We start from the raw sequence: 20,177 nt of genomic DNA on the forward strand, positions 1-20,177 counted from the left end.
CTCCGTGCATGGCAATGTATAAGTTTCAACCTTAGTTTATGGACCGACTGTAGACTTAAAGTCAACACAGAGGTGAATACGACCTGAAGGTCTGGGGAGCAAAAGCAGTGGACTTGCCCGCTGACTTACTTGTATGGGCGCAGTATTTCCGCTGTCTTCCAATTCTTAAAGTTCAGCAGCCACATTGTCCCTTAATACAATGGGAAGTTCTGACCCGGAAAAATTTCGGCTGAGCATCGTCTTTCATAGTAATATGTGCAACAAAATTATTAGCCTTGCCTAAACCTTCAGATAAAAGTTTATGGAAGTCTTTCACACTCTCTTTTGCATTGAATGCAGTCACTGACAACACATTGTCCTGAATTTGAAAGCCAAACAAATCAAAATAATCAAGGTCAAATATGTTCTCACAATCGTGTGATTGTAGCACAGTGAAAGTAACAGTTCACGTATGTGAGCGATACATAGCAGGCAAAGTTCATTTTCCGAGAACGGGAATGTCATGTCTATAACAAGCCGTCAGGTGCGTACTAGTTTTAGACACGTGTAGGGAGCCTAACAGTTCATACGTGTTACTATTCATCAATGTAACAGAGCTGCCTGTGTCCAACTGTAATATCACATGTTTCCCACTAATATGCAAATGAACAAAAAGTTTGTTGGACTGGCTTAGCATAGAAGAAACTGTTTGCTTGCTACTTTAGCTAATGCTTGCTGCCGGCTTTCAATACACTGCGTTAATTACATTGTCCTTGTGACTAGATTTATGTAAGTGGGCAGAATTCTTATGTTTGTTTCGTTGCAAACAGACGGATTGTGCGTGACCTTGCTTGTCACAAGCGTAACACTGTGCTTGACTTGACGGACAGTCATGGCGTTTTTGCCGTGAAAACGAAAGAAAGTATGACTTATTTCTGTTCACCTGTGTAGAGAACTGTTCATGTGGCATGGAACTCGCAGGCTGTCGCTATCCAATGGGTCAGTCATGAGCAAGGGATGACTCGAACCGACAAATTGGTGGCTGCTTAAATTTATCGGCTGACACAGCACCTGAATCGTAATGATCTAGAATTTGCACTACGTGCTGGAATGATGGACAGAACTGTTTCAAAATCTGTTCCCTAAGTTTGACATCAGTTACATTGTGCACGATTGCATGATGCAACATAACATCAGTATATAAAGCACCACAAGCACATTTGAATTGTATTTCCTCGTCATACCCTGCAAATCTGTTACCCATTCGAGCTAAGTTTGTTCTGACTGTTTCTTGCAATGAAAGAATTGGCACGCTGTGACCACATTCACTTGTCAGTCATAATAGTTAGTTAACGAATATACAACCCAATCGTAGGAAAGTTCACACGAAGTGACGTTAGGGAACAATTCCTGAATGAGGCGAAACACTGCACTTCCTATTGTTGACAAAAAGTAATGGAGTTACGCAGCACCTGGTACGTTGTGAGCTATTGCGCGGGCCTTAAACTGCTGCAACCACTTGAGCCATTCTACTTCTTCATTAAACCAGCGAAACGGCGCTACGGCACCCGGAGCGACAGGCGTAGTTTGTTGTTCTGTCAGGCGTCCAGCGTTCACCAGTAACTGCTGTACTGTATTGAGTAGAGATGCGATTTGTTGGGTCTGAAACTGAAATATCTGTGTTAGCTGCGTTGCATCTATCGCTTGCATCTGAGGCATCTGAGCAGGGGGGTGGAAGAGGTGGGTTTCTCATATCATAAGAGACAATTATGCAATAAACAGACAAGGCACGCAATACAAATAAACACACAAGCAAAGAAAATTTCCACAATGCCCACCGAAAACACTTTTTAGCAAAACCACTATAAGATACACTGTTGAAGCAAAGAAATACACACTTTCAAAGAAAAGACAATGTAGAATTAAGGCGCCAGCAAAACACAAAAGAAAATCCATGGACGTCAGGCACTGTTTTCTTGTTATTACTCGTCGCCAATGTTGAATCCTGCCTTGTCGTCAAATATGTAGAATCTAGAAAGCCTGCCTTCTCGGATCACTAGACAACATTCAAACATATCGTATTAATTAATTTTATTACAAAAGGAAACGATTACAATACTTAACTTTGTATTTACACCCATGTGTCGCAAGCAAAGGGCGACAGACAAAATTAGAAATCTCTTCAGTATATACAGTTCCTAAGTCGCTTGTCTTGAAGCGCCTAACTAGATGCTGCTGTAGAATTTGACTTCACTTAGAGGCCGTTACTGTCACGTTGTCGTCCTAGAGAGGGGTCGATCAGCGTGCAATTGGACGTCTCCTTCACAGACCTCTGTGCTCTCTCGTTTCTGACTGGCGTTCTGCCGCTTGACTATAGGCTGGAACGCTGCGTATGCTATCCAAAAGTCAGAAATAGATGTAATGAAACTGTTGGTTCCCAAAAGCGTTTGCCCAAGTTCCACAATGCCGTCAGCTGTGCGACGTATCTCACAACAAAAAGCCACTGGTTCAGTGTTCTGTTGGCAGGAAGTTGCAACATTTTATTTCCAGTGGATATTGATCCACAAACAAGGACGGAATATTAGTGTGCTTCAGGCACATGAGACAGCACCGTACAACTTTACTTCATTTCAGTTACCTGTGAGGCCGTAAATGACATTACCCGCTATGACAAAGATAACTGACATATCCATGTTTTACTGGTGATATATCTGGTGAAAAGAATACAGAGATATGTTTTCTCATTTTACTTTTTCCTAGTGCAGTAAAAATTGCTATCGTACGGCAACTGTCAGCTTTTGTGTATTCGGTTCGATTATTGTTAGTGAGAAAATTCTTGCACTACCAGTATGTGGCTATCAATTAAAGGAGAGAAGCTGGTATTAAGTCCCTGATCTCCAGGCTTTGCGCAAGTATCCTAGGTTAAATCCCAAACCTCTCTAGATTTTCTCATGGAGTATACTGTGAACTAGCACCATGTGACAGTCTCTCCTTTCGCATCATCATACTCATCATCCTCATTATCAACTGGAAACGCGACACTGTCCTCCACACACACCACGCACACACACACACACACACACACACACACATACACACATCCACATCACAGTCACCTGTAATAACCGGTCAGACTTAAGACAGAAAATCAACGCTTCGCAAATAAATGTGTGAAAAAGAAAGCCTTTGTGATACCCGAGTCCCCCCCCCCCCCCCCCTGGGGTTGTACAGTGTTCAAATAAGTTGCGGTAATGCAGCCGGGTGAGATCGTCGACAACAGCTGATATTTGAAAAGGAGCACACCCTGCCATATTTCAAGGTAATCTTGCTTTGAAAATGGCAGGGTGTGCTCCTTTTCAAATATCGGCTGTTGTCGACGATCTCACCCGGCTGCACCGCCGGAAGTTATTTGAAGAAAACTTTTTTTTCATTGAAGTGCGTAACCCTTAGAATATACTTCTGCCAACAATGTCATCAGTTACCAAATTAATTCATAAGAGCTCTATTCACTCTTCTTATACACAAATCAATGCTCATTAATTATGAAAATATGAAATGGGACATTTATAAAGCTCTAGTATTTGGTGAAACACCTGTAGGTCAGTGGTAGTCTAGTTTGCACAAGAAATAAAGTATAATTATTATTTACATATCTGTTCACTGTAATCTCGCTTAGCATTCGCGAAATTGACTAGTTTTCAAATTGAGTTTTGTGTCAAGTTAAGTAGATGAACCAACAGACATTATTTAGCATTGATTACAGTTTAATTAGTAACTCAATTATGATATATAAAGGAGAGAGAAAATATTGTTTGTGTTTTCCACACAAAGGTCACATTCATTATTGCTACACGGCTACGACTGTCACATATTTTCAGCAGCTTCAAAGAGAGCTGTGTTACCCGAGTTGCAGTGTGGTATACAATTCCATTTGATCTTAACTTATCGTGCCTAGAAAGCCGAGCTTATGAGTGTCAATTTGAAGAGGCAAGTGGTTTCCATTACCTATTCTCTTACCACGTAATTAGTTTTAGACACCAGCCACATTTTCTCGCATTCAGCTATTTTCCACAAACGTTTGGAACTCAGAGTTGTAACTTAGTAGTCTTCGGACTACAGAAAACAATAAATTCTTTTATCGCATTATTAAAACCATGAATGTGTAACGATTATTTTTAGCTTCAGACGTTATTAACGGTGTGTAGCCTCCCTCGCAAGACTTTTTCCCAATTATTCTATTCGTAGCTCACCGAAAGTCTTCTACGTATTTTGATAGACGGTGTGCCGCAGCGTCAAGCAGCATATACACAAATATCTACTTAAGCTTTATTTTGAACTTTGGCTTTTTCCCGTGGATATAACATTTTAAATCATTTAAATACTTCTACATTTCAGATTTTTAAAATTAATTCATATTTATTTTTTCCGGAGGCTGCAGCTTTTCTTTCGTCTACGACTTACACTGGAATACTCTTCTAGTGTATGGAATCAGTACAAAGTTTTCCTAACAGGAATTATTGAGTGCATACAAAGACTGTGAGCATGACTGGTTATAGGTTGCCTCTTGGGACAATGTAACGGCACTACTGACTCTTCATCTTGAGAAAAAGCTAGTGACAAAATTCGCAGATCCATACTGAACGCGGACTCTTTTGCTTTCGACGTGGAAAAATTTGGTAGCTGCGATTTTTAATCACATTTTTAGTGAGTGTATTCTGAATTTCAAAGTCTCTCCTGTCAGATGTGACGTTGATACTAGACTTGACTATTCATGCCGTGGTAAAATTCGTCCCTTCGGACGACAACCAAATTACCTTACAGGCATTCTTATTCCATCTCTAAGTACTGTCTCTAAAACATTTTCTGGAAATATATCTCTGAAAATATGATTTTAATGGTTGCTCTATAAGATGTCATTCGCAGAAGTTCACAGAAACATCATCTTTCGCTGAACGAATCGCCCACATATGTTGGGATTCTGTAATTGTTTCCTCACAGTGAAAAGCACATTCAACACAATTCTAAAACAAATATTTTAACCTCTACAAAGGAATTAGATACGATAATTTTCATGAACACTGTGCTTAAATGTTTCAGTATGGTGAGTATGTTAACTCTTAAGAAGTTATCTGATGGCTTTTAATGTTCCACATTCAAAGAATGAGAGAGAAGACTCTTGTCTACAGTGGCAAACGTCCGCATGGGTTCTACACTTGTTATTGGAGCCGGAATACTTATTCCATAGTATTAAGGTGTCTTCTGCGTTAATTTTTGGTTAGGGCAGATCTTTTGATCATGCCAAAGAAAGCCTTTTCTTGCCAAGAGCAGCGGTTCAGTGATGATATGTGGTCATAATTTCTTCAGTGCTTCTGTTGATATCTGTAAAGCACTTTCGTTCTTGCCTTACATTCCTCTGGAAGTTTCCTGTCTCTATTTATCATTAATTACCAAATTTCTGTTTAATATTTGAATTTCAGCTGTCGAATTGTATCTTTCACTTACTCGATGGTGAGCCGGTCTGAAATAGAATTTGGTATTCTGCGGAAAGTACTTCAGTTTGAAATTGTAAGGTAACACATTATCTCCTATCTGTGTTCATGAAAGGAATATGAGGCTCTTATTGGCTATCAAACCAAGGACAACCGACTAGAAGTTTGTGTTCCATCCAACGGGCGTAATTATTCGTTGCTTTCTTTGGGAAGAGGACGTATCGCTTATAATATTTCTAGGTGTTTTTATACTAAATAAGACATCAATGTTGCATCCAGGTTCTCTGCCTCGTGATGACTGGGTGTTGTGTGATGTCCTTAGGTTAGTTAGGGTTAAGAAGTTCTAAGTTCTAGGGGACTGATGACCGTTGCTGTTAAGTCCCATAGTGCCCAGAGTCATTTGAACCATTCTTTTTTTTTTTTTTTTTTCATCCAGGGTTCATTCATATTGCCTTGAAATTTTCTTGCAGAGAATGTGAAATTAATAAACAGATTTTGGTCAGAACACCAAGAGCTAATAGTGTATCAGCACTGCAGTTACCTATTTGTTGTTGAGGTAATGTTAAAATTACCAACAAAGAAAGGTATATCTGTAGAGGAAACCTTAATGGTGACAATGATTGCTTCCTCTCAGGAGCTCCTCGTCATTTAAAACGGATTATGAATCGACATTGAATTTTATAGAGAATAGCGATGATACACTGATGAATTAAGCAAGCTTATTGTGCTTAGTCGATAAAGTCAGTCTTCGAAACCAGCACCACGAATACGATGCCATGCTTTCCCTTCGTGTTTCAAAAGATGGTGTACCCTGCAATATTCTCGCTTTTGCTCAGACATTTTTGTACAGTTTCGTGCAAATCTCGAGCTTCCTAATTTTTCTATAAATGACGGTGTTTTCCTACGGCAAAAATTACAGTCTCTGCGCACTTGCGGCATACGCATCAGACATGCGGTTATTACGAGTTTGCTTTAATATCGTAGCAAACATCTATCAAACAATTGTAACAAATTTTGTTCAACTCCACTTCTAGGAATTCTGTGGCGAGAATTTTGATAATTACCATAAAATACGTATTCCTTTTACTTAACTGTTAAGCACAATCATCAGGTTGAGATTGCTCTGCTCGTTCAAAAAATATGTCATCAGAAGGACGCTACATCTACGTCTGCGTTCGTCCTCCACAACTCACCATACCGTTTTTGGAGGATGGTATAACGTACCACTACTAGTCATAGAGAGACGCTACATCTACGCCTGCGTTCATACTCCGCAAGTCACCATATTGTGTTTGGAGGATAGAACATGTGCCACCACTAGTCATTTCCTTCCCTATTACACTCTGAGACACAGCGAGAAAGAAAGAACTGCCTACACGAACCCCTAGTTTCTCTTATCTTGCCTATGCAACTTCTCGGTAGTGTTCGCGAAAATAATGTCGTCTTCACTCCTGGGACTTCAGTTTGAGTTCACAAAGGATCTCAACAATACTCGCGTGTTGATCGAATCTGCATGTACCAAATTTAGGGCCCGCTTCTGAACTGCTTCGGATCGTATTTATCGGTAACACAAATACTTCGAACGACTTGTTATATCTTTTATAATACAGAATGTTTCCAAAAAATTAGCACACAAAGTGACACTATTGGACTGCGTTTTACGTAAGCTTAAAAAAGAATAATAGTAAGTCAGGCAAACTGCATATGTCAAATTATTTAAAGCGCTTAAGTGACTAAACCCAGGCAAAATATTCGTATGCAAGTCTAAAGCAGTTCGCTTGGAAAAAAAGTTCAGCTTTTTTTAATTTTTGTACAATATTCATAGTAATAAGATGATCACATATGACGCAACACTTGTAATATACGTAAGTAAAAATTGCACAAAATAGAAGCCTCTTGTTTTTAGTGTGAACGATCATCAGTGTCTTAACATCATAATGGATCAATCAAAATGTGTGGTTTAGTACCGGTAATTACGCATAGGGCGAATACTCGCTACAATATATCGTCGCGTTCATATACTCACATAGGACTACGACCGCATTAACTTGTTATTAACACTGGTCTGCAGCTCGAAACGGAAGTGGGTCAGGAGCTAAATCCAAATCAAGCCGAAGCCCCTGACGGTCATGAAGCATCCTTACGACTTAGGCTACCAGCTGTTCTTCTCCTGCCGCGTTCACTTATTGTTGACGCGTGTACGGCTGCAGCGGGTTAGTGGGTCGTCTTCGGTACTGTCCAAGAAAGACGTGAGCTGCACAACGGCACAAAACACTGATAACCACATGGAGATGTTTTCATGAGCTGTAAAGCTGCTAGATGGTTTTCAGACGAGGTGAAAAGTGCGAATTTCTTAACCAATTTTGCTGATGTGGAAGACATATTAAAAGTAACAATGTGTGACACTCCATTATACTGTACAAAGTAAAAGACAAAAAATGCATGTGAAATCTTATGCGACTTAACTGCTAAGGTCATCAGTCCCTAAGCTTACACACTACTTAACCTAAATTATCCTAAGGACAGACACAAACACCCATGCCCGAGTGAGGACTCGAACCTCCGCCGGGACCAGCCGTACAGATCATGACTGCAGCGCCCTAGACAGCTCGGCTAGTTCCGCGCGGCAGTAAAAGACACCTCCGATGGGAAAGATACTATCTGATTTTGTGGTATCACAAGACGCGAAGAAACTGATGGGCCAAGCAGGTTACTATATGGGAATGAATATAATGTACAAGGATGAGAAAACATACATTCTGGGACAGACAAGGATGGAGACGGGTAATGCTCGTAAGGAGGAAAGGACGGGAGAGGATGATAACTACAAGAAATATGGAGGAGAAGGGTTCGATCTGATTGGAGAATATTTCATTGTGTGGGAATGGGGGTCCGAAGTTGCCCTGGGATAGGATATAGTGTTAGGTTGATGAAAGGTTGGTCGAGATTCGAAAAGCATGTCAGAACTGGAACTAGAGGTGGAAGGATGAGTGGTTGTACTATAGCATGCGGAATGTGCAGAGTACTCCGAAGTGTAAAAATCTAGATAACAGCAGAGGTATGCACTCTACAGTTGTGGGCGTTCTTTTCCTTAATAAGTGATGTTTCTATGTGAGTTGATGATCGAATTTTTTCCAAGTTAATTAATTCGACACGACCATCGAAAATGGCTGATTAGAAGTCACAAATTTGTAAATTCTTGTGGTTCTTCTCATAATCTACATCTACATACATATTCCGCAAGCCATCTTACGGTGCGCGGCAGAGGATACCCTGTAACACTACTAGTCATTGCTTTTCTTATTCCAGTCGCAATTAGAGCGAGAGAAAAAGACTATCTATATGCCTCTGTGTGAGCCCTAATTTCTCTTGTCTTTGTGGTCCTTGCGGGAAATATACGGTGGCTGCAGTAAGTCCGTTCTGCATGCCGAAATTTTCTCAACAGTTTTCCTTGAAAAGAACTTAGCCTTTTCTCCTGGAATAGCCATTTGAATTTCAGAGCATCTCCATGATACTTGCACGTTGTTCGAGCCTACCGTTAGCAAATCCACCAGCCCGCCACTGAATCAGTACCTAGGTACTGTAAGGATTGATCTTCAGAAGCCATTGCTTGTAGCAGCACGTGAACTGATTGAACTGGAGTTGAAATTGGAAGAGAGAGTCTGATTTCTGCAGAGTGAGTTAGAGGATTAAGGTGTGTCATTGTTGTTTACGCGTACTTTTAGTGTACGAGTCGAGAGTTGAAAATATCTTCATTGTGACAGATGATAGGCTAGGAATTGGTGTTTTGAATGGTTAAGAGGAATGGAAGATTGAATAGGAAGGACACAGTATGCTAAACACAGTTAAATGGCACTATTCAGTCTTGGAGTTTCAAAGACCAGGATTCAGTACTCGGTCACATGGATTGTCGAGGTCAAGAGATACAAAATTGGTAGACTTTTGGTTGCTGAGGTTTTTTGTATAGATGGTCGAGGTACAAGAGTTGATCATTGGAAGAAAAGAGAGAGCCTACACTGGTTTCAGTAAAGTTCATGTGCTCTAATATCTTCAGAGAGCATGGATTCGATGACCATGCTTTACACCTACATCTACATGACTACTCTGCAGTTCACATTCAAGTGCTTGGCAGAGGGTTCATCGAACCACAATCATACTATCTCTCTACCATTCCACTCCCGAACAGAGCGCGGGAAAAAAGAACACCTAAACCTTTCTGTTCGAGCTCTGAGTTCTCTTATTTTATCTTGATGATCATTCCTACCTTCACATTCGGAAGACAAAGTTGGTGATTGAAATTTCGTAAATAGATCTCGCCGCGACGAAAAACTTCTTTGCTTTAATGACTTCCATCCCAATTCGCGTATCATATCTGCCACACTCTCTCGCCTATTACGTGATAATACAAAACGATCTGCCCTTTTTTGCACCCTTTCGATGTCCTCCGTCAATCCCACCTGGTAAGGATCCCACACCGCGCAGCAATATTCTAACAGAGGACGAACGAGTGTAGTGTAAACTGTCTCTTTAGTGGACTTGTTGCATCTTCTAAGTGTCCTGCCAATGAAACGCAACCTTTGGCTCGCCTTCCCCACAATATTATCTATGTGGTCTTTCCGACTGAAGTTGTTCGTAATTTTAACACCCAGGTACTTAGTTGAATTGACAGCGTTTAGAATTGTACTATTTATCGAGTAATCGAATTCCAACGGATTTCTTTTGGAACTCATGTGGATCACCTCACACTTTTCGTTATTTAGCGTCAACTGCCACCTGCCACACCATACAGCAATCTTTTCTAAATCGCTTTGCAACTGATACTGGTCTTCGGATGACCTTACTACACGGTAAATTACAGCATCATCTGCGAACAACCTAAGAGAACTGCTCAGATTGTCACCCAGGTCATTTACATAGATCAGGAACAGCAGAGGTCCCAGGACGCTTCCCTAGGGAACACCTGATATCACTTCAGTTTTACTCGATGATTTGCCGTCTATTACTACGAACTGCGACCTTCCTGACAGGAAATCACGAATCCAGTCGCACAACTGAGACGATACCCCATAGGCCCGCAGCTTGATTAGAAGTCGCTTGTTACGAACGGTGTCAAAAGCTTTCCGGAAATCTAGAAATACGGAATCAACTTGAGATCCCCTGTCGATAGAGGCCATTACTTCGTGCGAATAAGGAGCTAGCTGCGTTGCACAAGAACGATGTTTTCTGAAACCATGCTGATTACGTTTCAATAGATCGTTCCCTTCGAGGTGATTCATAATGTTTGAATACAGTATATGTTCCAAAACCCTACCGCAAACCGACGTCAATGATATAGGTCTGTAGTTCGATGGATTACTCCTACTACCCTTCTTAAACACTGGTGCGACCTGCGCAATTTTCGAATCTGTAGGTACAGATCTATCGGTGAGCGAGCGGTTGTATATGATTGCTAAGTAGGGAGCTATTGTATCAGCGTAATCTGAAAGGAACCTAATCGGTATACAATCTGGACCTGAAGACTTGCCCGTATCAAGCGATTTGAGTTGCTTCGCAACCCCTAAGGTATCTACTTCTAAGAAACTCATGCTAGCAGCTGTTCGTGTTTCAAATTCTGGAATATTCCATTCGTCTTCCCTGGTGAAGGAATTTCGGAAAACTGTGTTCAATAACTCCGCTTTAGCGGCACAGTCGTCGATAACAGTACCATCGGCACTGCGCAGCGAAGGTATTGACTGCGTCTTGCCGCTTGTGTACTTTACATATGACCAGAATTTCTTCGGATTTTCTACCAAATTTCGAGACAATGTTTCGTTGTGCAACCAATTAAAGGCATCTCGCATTGAAGTCCGTTCAAAATTTCGTGCGTCTGTAAATTTTAGCCAATCTTGGGGATTTCGCGTTCTTCTGAACTTCGGATGCTTTCTCCGTTGCCTCTGCAACAGCGTTCGGACCTGTTTTGTGTACCACGGGGGATCAGTTCCATCTCTTACCAATTTATGAGGTATGAATCTCTCAATTGCTGTTGCTACTATATCTTTGAATTTGAGCCACATCTCGTCTACATTTGCATAGTCAGTCCGGAAGGAATGAAGATTGTCTCTTAGGAAGGCTTCTAGTGACACTTTACCCGCTTTTTTGAATAAAATTATTTTGCGTTTGTTTCTGGTGGATTTGGAAGAAACGGTATTGAGTCTAGCTACAACGACCTTGTGATCACTAATTAAATGGTTCAAATGGTTCTGAGCACTATGGGACTCAACTTCTAAGGTCATCAGTCCCCTAGAACTCAGAACTACTTAAACCTAACTAACCTAAGGACATCACAGACATCCATGCCCGAGGCAGGATTCGAACCTGCGACCGTAGTGGACGCGCGGTTCCAGACTGCAGCGCCCTTAACCGCTTGGCCACCACGGCCGGCGTCACTAATCCCTGTATCAGTCATGATGCTCTCTGTCAGCTCTGAATTGTTTGTGGCTAAGAGGTCAAGTGTGTTTTCGCAACCATTTACAATTCGCGTGGGTTCGTGGACTAACTGCTCGAAATAATTTTCGGAAAAAGCATTTAGGACAATCTCGGAAGATGTTTTCTGCCTACCACCGGTTTTGAACAAGTATTTGTGCCAACATATCGATGGAAGGTTGAGTCCCCACCAACTATAACCGTATGAGTGGGGTATTTATTTGTTACGAGACTCAAATTTTCTCTGAACTGTTCAGCAACTATATCGTCGGAGTCTGGGGGTCGGTAGAAGGAGCGGGTCGGTAGAAGGAGCCAATTACTAACTTAGTTCGGCTGTTAAGTATAACCTCCACCCATACCAATTCGCACGGAGTATCTACTTCGACTTCACTACAAGATAAACCACTACTGACAGACACAAACACTCCACCACCAATTCTGCCTGATCTATCTTTCCTGAACACCGTCTGAGACTTCGTAAAAATTTCTGCAGAACTTATTTCAGGCTTTAGCCAGCTTTCTGTACCTATAACGATTTCTGCTTCTGTGCTTTCTATTAGCGCTTGAAGCTCAGGGACTTTCCCAACACAACTACAACAATTTACAACTACAATTCCGACTATTCCTTGATCCAAGCACGTCCTGTATTTGCCATGAACCCTTTGAGATTGCAGCCCACCCTGTACTTTCCCGAGGCCTTCTAACCTAAAAAACCACCCAGTCCACGCCACACAGCCTCCGCTACCCGTGTAGCCGCCAGCTGAGTGTAGTGAACTCCTGACCTATTCAGCGGAACCCGAAACCCCGCCACCCTATGGAGCAAGTCAAGGAATCTGCAGCCAACACGGTCGCAAAACAGTCTGAGCCTCTGATTCAGACCCTCCACCCGGCTCTGCACCAAAGGTCCGCAGTCGGTTCCGTCAACGATGCTGCAGATGGTGAGCTCTGCCTTCATCTCGTAAGCAAGACCGGCAGCCTTCACCAAATCAGATAGCCGCTGGAATCCAGAGAGAATTTCCTCAGATCCAAAGCGACACACGTCATTAGTGCCGACATGTGCCACCACCTGCAGCTGGCTGCACCCTGTGCTCTTCATGGCATCCGGAAGGACCCTTTCCACATCAGGAATGACCCCACCCGGAATGCACACGGAGTGCACACTGGATTTCTTCCCCTCCTTAGTCGCCATATCCCTAAGGGGCCCCATTGCGCGCCTAACATTGGAGCTCCCAACTACCAATAAGCCCACCCTCTGCGATTGCCCCGACCTTGAAGGCTGAGAATCATCCTCTGAAACAGGGCAGGCAGCTGCATCTGGCTCAGCCAGAGACAGTGCCTGAAACCTGTTTGTCAGACGCACCGGGGAGGCTTTCTGATCAGCCTCCGGGGACGTCTTTCGCTGCCTGCCACGCCTTGGAACGACCTCCCAATCAACCACAGGCAAGGGCTCAGCCCCACTGCGGACAGCAACCGGGGCAACCACAGCGGCAGACCGATCTGGGGACAGACGGGACGAGGTTGACATCCCCGTGATACCCAAGTCCGGCTCCCCACAATGGTGCCCATTGGCAACAGCCTCAAGCTGCGCGACCGAAGTCAGCTGTGAGCGAAGGGATGCCAACTCAGCCCTCATCCGAACACAGCAGTCACAGTCCCTGTCCATTCTAATCGATATTGAACAACAGGTGCTGAAACACGAGTCCGTGCCTAGATAACGCAAGGGAAACACGCAAAAATGTATTAACTAACCTGTACGAATGTCTAACGACTGCGCTACAATCTGCCTGAATTTACGATTACAGTAACTGAAACTCGAAATTACACCTCCTATACGAAACTCACACGCAATTTAAGTAAGAATCTACGAATTAAACACTAAATCGCGATGCTACAACTCTCAAATACTATAATACGCCCGAAATGTATGAATTAAACAATGCATGTACCCAAAAACATGCAAAGAAATTAAGAATTAAACTACGTAACAAATAAGTAAGCTAGGGGTATACGACTTGCTGCTGCAGCTGCTTATCCATTGGCGGCAGGGAGCACACAATGTGGTAAGGATAGTTGGACTGTAGGGAAAGGGTAAAGGTTTACTTGTTTTAAGAGAAATGATGATATCTTTCGGCTTCCAGTTAGGATTGTACGAGGCCAATCGGACGTGCCCTTCCCAAAGAAAGTTCTAGCCATTTGCCTGAATTGATTTAGGGAAATCACAGAGAACCCTAACCTGGATGGCTGGACGAGGTTTTGAACCATCGTCGAAAGAAATGCGAGTCCAATGTGCTAACCACTGCGCCATCTAGTTCGATGAGACTGCGGAAAACGAACGTACAGTCGATGTCATACAACGTAGGCTTCAACACATGAGTAGCAGTACGGGCGATTATAGATCTTGGCGACGACGCGAAAGACAAAATTGAAATATTTTCGCTAATCACCAGCATTCCCAAGAAATGTCGGTGGCAGAATGCGTGCAATTCGATTAGGGTTGCAATTCACGAATGTCTGCATCCCTTAATCCGTCTCAGTTCTTTTGCTGAGTCATGATTTGGTCATCTTTCCTTTATCACAAAATACGCTGTGAAACAAAAAGGACTATACAACTTTAGAGTGATACAAAAATTTTGAGATAACTTACAGAATCAATAGGTGCGCCATTCTGTAGCGAACAACCTCAAGTTTGATTCATGTAGTACATCATTATCCCATTCCGCCACCAGGAGCGCTAGCGTAGTGCGTAATTAAAATGGCTTGTTTCACTGGCAGGGAGCGTGCTCGCTGTGTTTTGGTTTCATAAAACAAACTCAGCAACTACTGTTCGGCCTAAATTTCACACCGAATATGCTGAAGAACCCCCAAGAAGGCTACAGTTTAATCTTGGCACAAGAAATTTGTTGAAACGGGTCGATCCCTGCGAGATCATAAAAATCAGCAGGTCGCTTGCATGTTGATGATTCTGGTGTTGTGTATATGGATATGCTCGAAAACTTTTTAATTCCATAGATCGATGAAGATGACCGAGAAGAGAGGGTTTAATACCAGCAGGAAGGTGCACCATCTCATTTCCTCACGGAAGTTCGGCCGGCCGGGGTGGCCGAGCAGTTCTAGGCGCTATAATCTGGAACCGTGCGACTACTACGGTCGCAGGTTCGAATCCTGCCTTGTGTATGCATGTGTTTGGTACCCTTAGGTTAGTTAGGTTTAAGTAGTTCTATGTTCTAGGGGACTGATGACCTCAGCAGTTAAGTCCCATAATGCTCAGAGCCATTTGAACCATTTTTGAACCTGACGGCAGTTCGAAGTTTCCTCGATAATCGCTCCCCATTGTCGGTAGATTGGCCGTGAATGGCCAACTGCATGGCCACCTCGCTCCCCAGACTTGACGCCACTGGATCTCTTTCTCTGAGGTTCCATGAAAGACCGTTTTTATGTTCCTCCTCAATCAAACAATTTAGTCGAAATGTGAAAAATCGATTCTACGCTGCCGTTGCACAAGTTACGCCCAATTTCCTGCATCGACTGCGGGATGAAACTGATTACCCGTGGGATGCTTGCCACACCACAAATGGTAGTCACATCGAACCAAAATGACACCTGACACTTTTATGTGAAATTTGAGATCATTTGCTACAAAATGGCACATTACCGATTCTGTAAATTATCTCACTAATTTTTCTATATCATTCCAAAGTTGTAAAGCTCCTTTTTTACTCACATGTACAGGATGGTGATGAAGTGAAAATAATTGTTTTTTAATTGTTGTTGAACTAAAACCCAACGTTGTTGCTACTCGGCTACTATGTCTATTACGCCGGCCGAGGTGGCCGTGCGGTTCTAGGCGCTACAGTCTGGAACCGCGTGACCGCTACGGTCGCAGGTTCGAATCCTGCCTCGAGCATGGATGTGTGTGATGTCCTTAGGTTAGTTAGGTTTAAGTAGTTCTAAGTTCTAGGGGACTGATGAGCACAGCAGTTAAGTCACATAGTGCTCAGAGCCATACAGCGCGCAGATCGTCCATCACCCGGAATAGCAAAAAAATGGTTTTAAATGTATTTAAATACACTCCTGGAAATGGAAAAAAGAACACATTGACACCGGTGTGTCAGACCCCCCATACTTGCTCCGGACACTGCGAGAGGGCTGTACAAGCAATGATCACACGCACGGCACAGCGGACACACCAGGAACGGCGGTGTTGGCCGTCGAATGGCGCTAGCTGCGCAGCATTTGTGCACCGCCGCCGTCAGTGTCAGCCAGTTTGCCGTGGCATACGGAGCTCCATCGCAGTCTTTAACACTGGTAGCATGCCGCGACAGCGTGGACGTGAACCGTATGTGCAGTTGACGGACTTTGAGCGAGGGCGTATAGTGGGCATGCGGGAGGCCGGGTGGACGTACCGCCGAATTGCTCAACACGTGGGGCGTGAGGTCTCCACAGTACATCGATGTTGTCGCCAGTGGTCGGCGGAAGGTGCACGTGCCCGTCGACCTGGGACCGGACCGCAGCGACGCACGGATGCACGCCAAGACCGTAGGATCCTACGCAGTGCCGTAGGGGACCGCACCGCCACTTCCCAGCAAATTAGGGACACTGTTGCTCCTGGGGTATCGGCGAGGACCATTCGCAGCCGTCTCCATGAAGCTGGGCTACGGTCCCGCACACCGTTAGGCCGTCTTCCGCTCACGCCCCAACATCGTGCAGCCCGCCTCCAGTGGTGTCGCGACAGGCGTGAATGGAGGGACGAATGGAGACGTGTCGTCTTCAGCGATGAGAGTCGCTTCTGCCTTGGTGCCAATGATGGTCGTATGCGTGTTTGGCGCCGTGCAGGTGAGCGGCACAATCAGGACTGCATACGACCGAGGCACACAGGGCCAACACCCGGCATCATGGTGTGGGGAGCGATCTCCTACACTGGCCGTACACCACTGGTGATCGTCGAGGGGACACTGAATAGTGCACGGTACATCCAAACCGTCATCGAACCCATCGTTCTACCATTCCTAGACCGGCAAGGGAACTCGCTGTTCCCACAGGACAATGCAAGTCCGCATGTATCCCGTGCCACCCAACATGCTCTAGAAGGTGTAAGTCAACTACCCTGGCCAGCAAGATCTCCGGATCTGTCCCCCATTGAGCATGTTTGGGACTGGATGAAGCGTCGTCTCACGCGGTCTGCACGTCCAGCACGAACGCTGGTCCAACTGAGGCGCCAGGTGGAAATGGCATGGCAAGCCGTTCCACAGGACTACATCCAGCATCTCTACGATCGTCTCCATGGGAGAATAGCAGCCTGCATTGCTGCGAAAGGTGGATATACACTGTACTAGTGCCGACATTGTGCATGCTCTGTTGCCTGTGTCTATGTGCCTGTGGTTCTGTCAGTGTGATCATGTGATGTATCTGACCCCAGGAATGTGTCAATAAAGTTTCCCCTTCCTGGGACAATGAATTCACGGTGTTCTTATTTCAATTTCCAGGAGTGTATGTAGCTGCATTGCCTTTTGCCAGTCTCCCTTGAAATTACAGATTAGAGATGTGAAAACCGTACTTTGAGTGAATGACTGGGAAACGAGGCACTATATTAGTGCTCTTCAGAAAAACAGAAATGTAAAAAAATCCAAAGTGAATCTTTTACGTTGCATTAGAGTGCACGTTGTTTTGAAATGTACCGATGGATTGAATTTGCGTGCCGGAGAAGGCGGTGGTTTCTAAGTACAATCTTCTAAACAAGTATAAATTTCTGTTTATGACAATATTTTTCATAATGCATCTAACTGCTGAGATTCTGCCATCAAGAATAACATACAAATCAGAAATGGAAGCAGTGACGTATGTTGTAACTAGCAGAACATGGAACCAGGCATTCAGTACTGAGAGAACACAAAGAAATATGTCGAGAACCTTCAACATCGCAGCGCGTCAGCAATCGTTAAAAAACTAGAAACCCGCCTCGATTGCGAAAGAAGCACCTAGTGTTAAGTGTTAACCCAGGTTTCGGCATAGATAACTAGAACTTCCTCAGAACAACAATAAAACCCACAAATGCCTATGAAGATCTTTGTCAATGATTAAAAGATCACCATAGCTACACATTTATAAACGAAAAAGAAAAGGAAAACACAAACTGTACACATATACCGTTGGGCCATGAGCCGCCATAAACTGCAGCTACAAACGGTCACTCACTTTCAAGCCTGACCCGCTATCTATGCAAATGCGCAAGACAAGGGAAGTTACTTGAATGCGCATGCGTATACGAATACGAGAAAGTTTATACATCGGTCGGGGCTAAATAGCCCATATATTCCCAACCGTGGATCAACGTATGTAAAAAAATGAAATGGATAGAACAAGAGACGAGCTAAATAGGAGATGAAACCTAAAAATAACCACACACGGTTGCTTATGCTAGTAAAGAAACTTATATATGAAGCTACCTATGACAACAGGAAGAACCCTTAAAAACTATACCTAAAGTCAGTAGTTATCCTGGAGGGGGGGGAGGGGGGGGTTGAGGGGACGCAATCTAAAGACGTCGTTGTAATAAAAAGATATAGGGATAAAACGTGAGGTGTTCAATGGGCTAAAATCACCTTCATCGTAAAAGGAAATGAGGATAAAAAGAAAGAAGATGAACAGCTTGACCAACCGCGGACGTCAGTCAGCGCGCGCATGTGATAATCCCCAGATTTTACAAGTATGAAGAACAAAGTAAAGGCGCGAAACCTTCAAAGAATTTTCTATTTCTTAGTAGGAGTTGTTCATTGAGGATATTATCTTTAACATGTTTCAGATGCTTAAAGACATGCATTTCTTCCAAAACATCCAGTTTTAAGCCCTTAACCTCGGCATGAAGTAACTCGATATTAACTGGAGAGCTCGGCGAATGAGTCGTTTGCACAAGGTGTTCCGCTTAAGTACGGTCACCGCTTCTGGTAGGAATATGCTCTTTATACCTGAGACCCCGAGCTCGCCCCGTTTGCCCGATGAAAAATTTTGGACAATCCCGGCATGTAATTTTATATACTCCTGATTGGGAAAGTTTATCGCTCTAACTCTGCAAGGAGTGAATTAAATTCCCATGTAAACTATTATTAGTAGAATAGGTGACTCTGAAATTATGGGCTGAGTAAACGCCCCAATTTGTAACTTATATTGCCTATGTAAGGGATAGATATCGTTGTCACCTGTTTGTCATCTAACGCATCCCCTAGGGTGGAAGACGTAATATTATTTTTATTTATTTTCTTGTTATACAGCTGTCTTACCAACTGAGGCCTATAGCCATTATTTATAGCAATATTCTCAAGTGTAACCAGTTCAGTTTCTACCGTATCTGGTGCAAGAGGTATAGGTGTAACTCGATGAATACTAGAAAGAAAAAAAGGCCATCTTAGGGGCGTACGGATGGCCAAGTCTGCAGGTATAATATTGTCGGAAAACGTGTTTTTCGGAAAAATTTTAAATTCAATGCGGTTGTCAACTACAGTTAAAGTGAGGTCCAAAAAATTTAGGGACCTAGTATCGGATTCTCGCCCAATTTTAAAACTGATATTATGGTGAAGCTGATTAAAAATCGAAAAATATGGTCTACATCATTTTGAGAACATACCGTGATTATTAGAATGTCGTCAACATATCATTTGAAAAATTTTATTCTCCTAAGAATCTCTCAGTCACTGGCAAAAAATTCTGACTCTAAGTACTTAATAAAAATTTCTGATAAAATCCCAGCTAGGGGGCTTCCCATAGCCAAACCTGCTGGTTGTAAGTAAAATCTCCCATTAAATATAAAGTAATTGTGTTTTAAAACGATCCGTAGCAGCATCATCAACTCATTGACCTCTTTATCCAAAATAACACAAATCGGGCTTTAAGGAGTATTAACCGCCAACTAATACAAAATGATGCTATTGTCAGTAAAGCCGATAAGGGAAACTCCGTAGTTATTTCCACAAAGCAAGAATACATAGACAAGATCGAAGCTTTTTTCAATGACAACGGGATGGTTCTGCTTACCAAAGACTCCACTATTACTCTCCAAAAAGAAATTACAACTGGAATCCAAAATACTAAAAATTTGATAGGAGAGTTCCGAAAGAAGGGGCTGATAAACATGAATCCAAAGCCCCCTAAATTGAGAAGCCAGTTTAAAGTTCATAAGTTAAATCACCCAATTCGCCCTATCGTGGACAGTACGGGAAGTGCCTATCATAAGCTGGCGAAATACTTGCATACTAA

The 20,177-nt window shown here is 43.1% G+C and overlaps 1 protein-coding gene across 1 annotated transcript in view; it reads left to right on the forward strand.

The window, feature by feature from the left end:
- LOC124798435 (alpha-tocopherol transfer protein-like) overlaps nucleotides 1–20,177 on the forward strand; it is a 106,673-nt gene that overhangs the window by 13,669 nt on the left and 72,827 nt on the right. The gene's annotated exons all lie outside the window — the stretch shown is intronic.

The sequence above is a fragment of the Schistocerca piceifrons genome, chromosome 5 (genome assembly GCF_021461385.2).
Source record: "Schistocerca piceifrons isolate TAMUIC-IGC-003096 chromosome 5, iqSchPice1.1, whole genome shotgun sequence".
NCBI lineage: Eukaryota > Metazoa > Arthropoda > Insecta > Orthoptera > Acrididae > Schistocerca > Schistocerca piceifrons.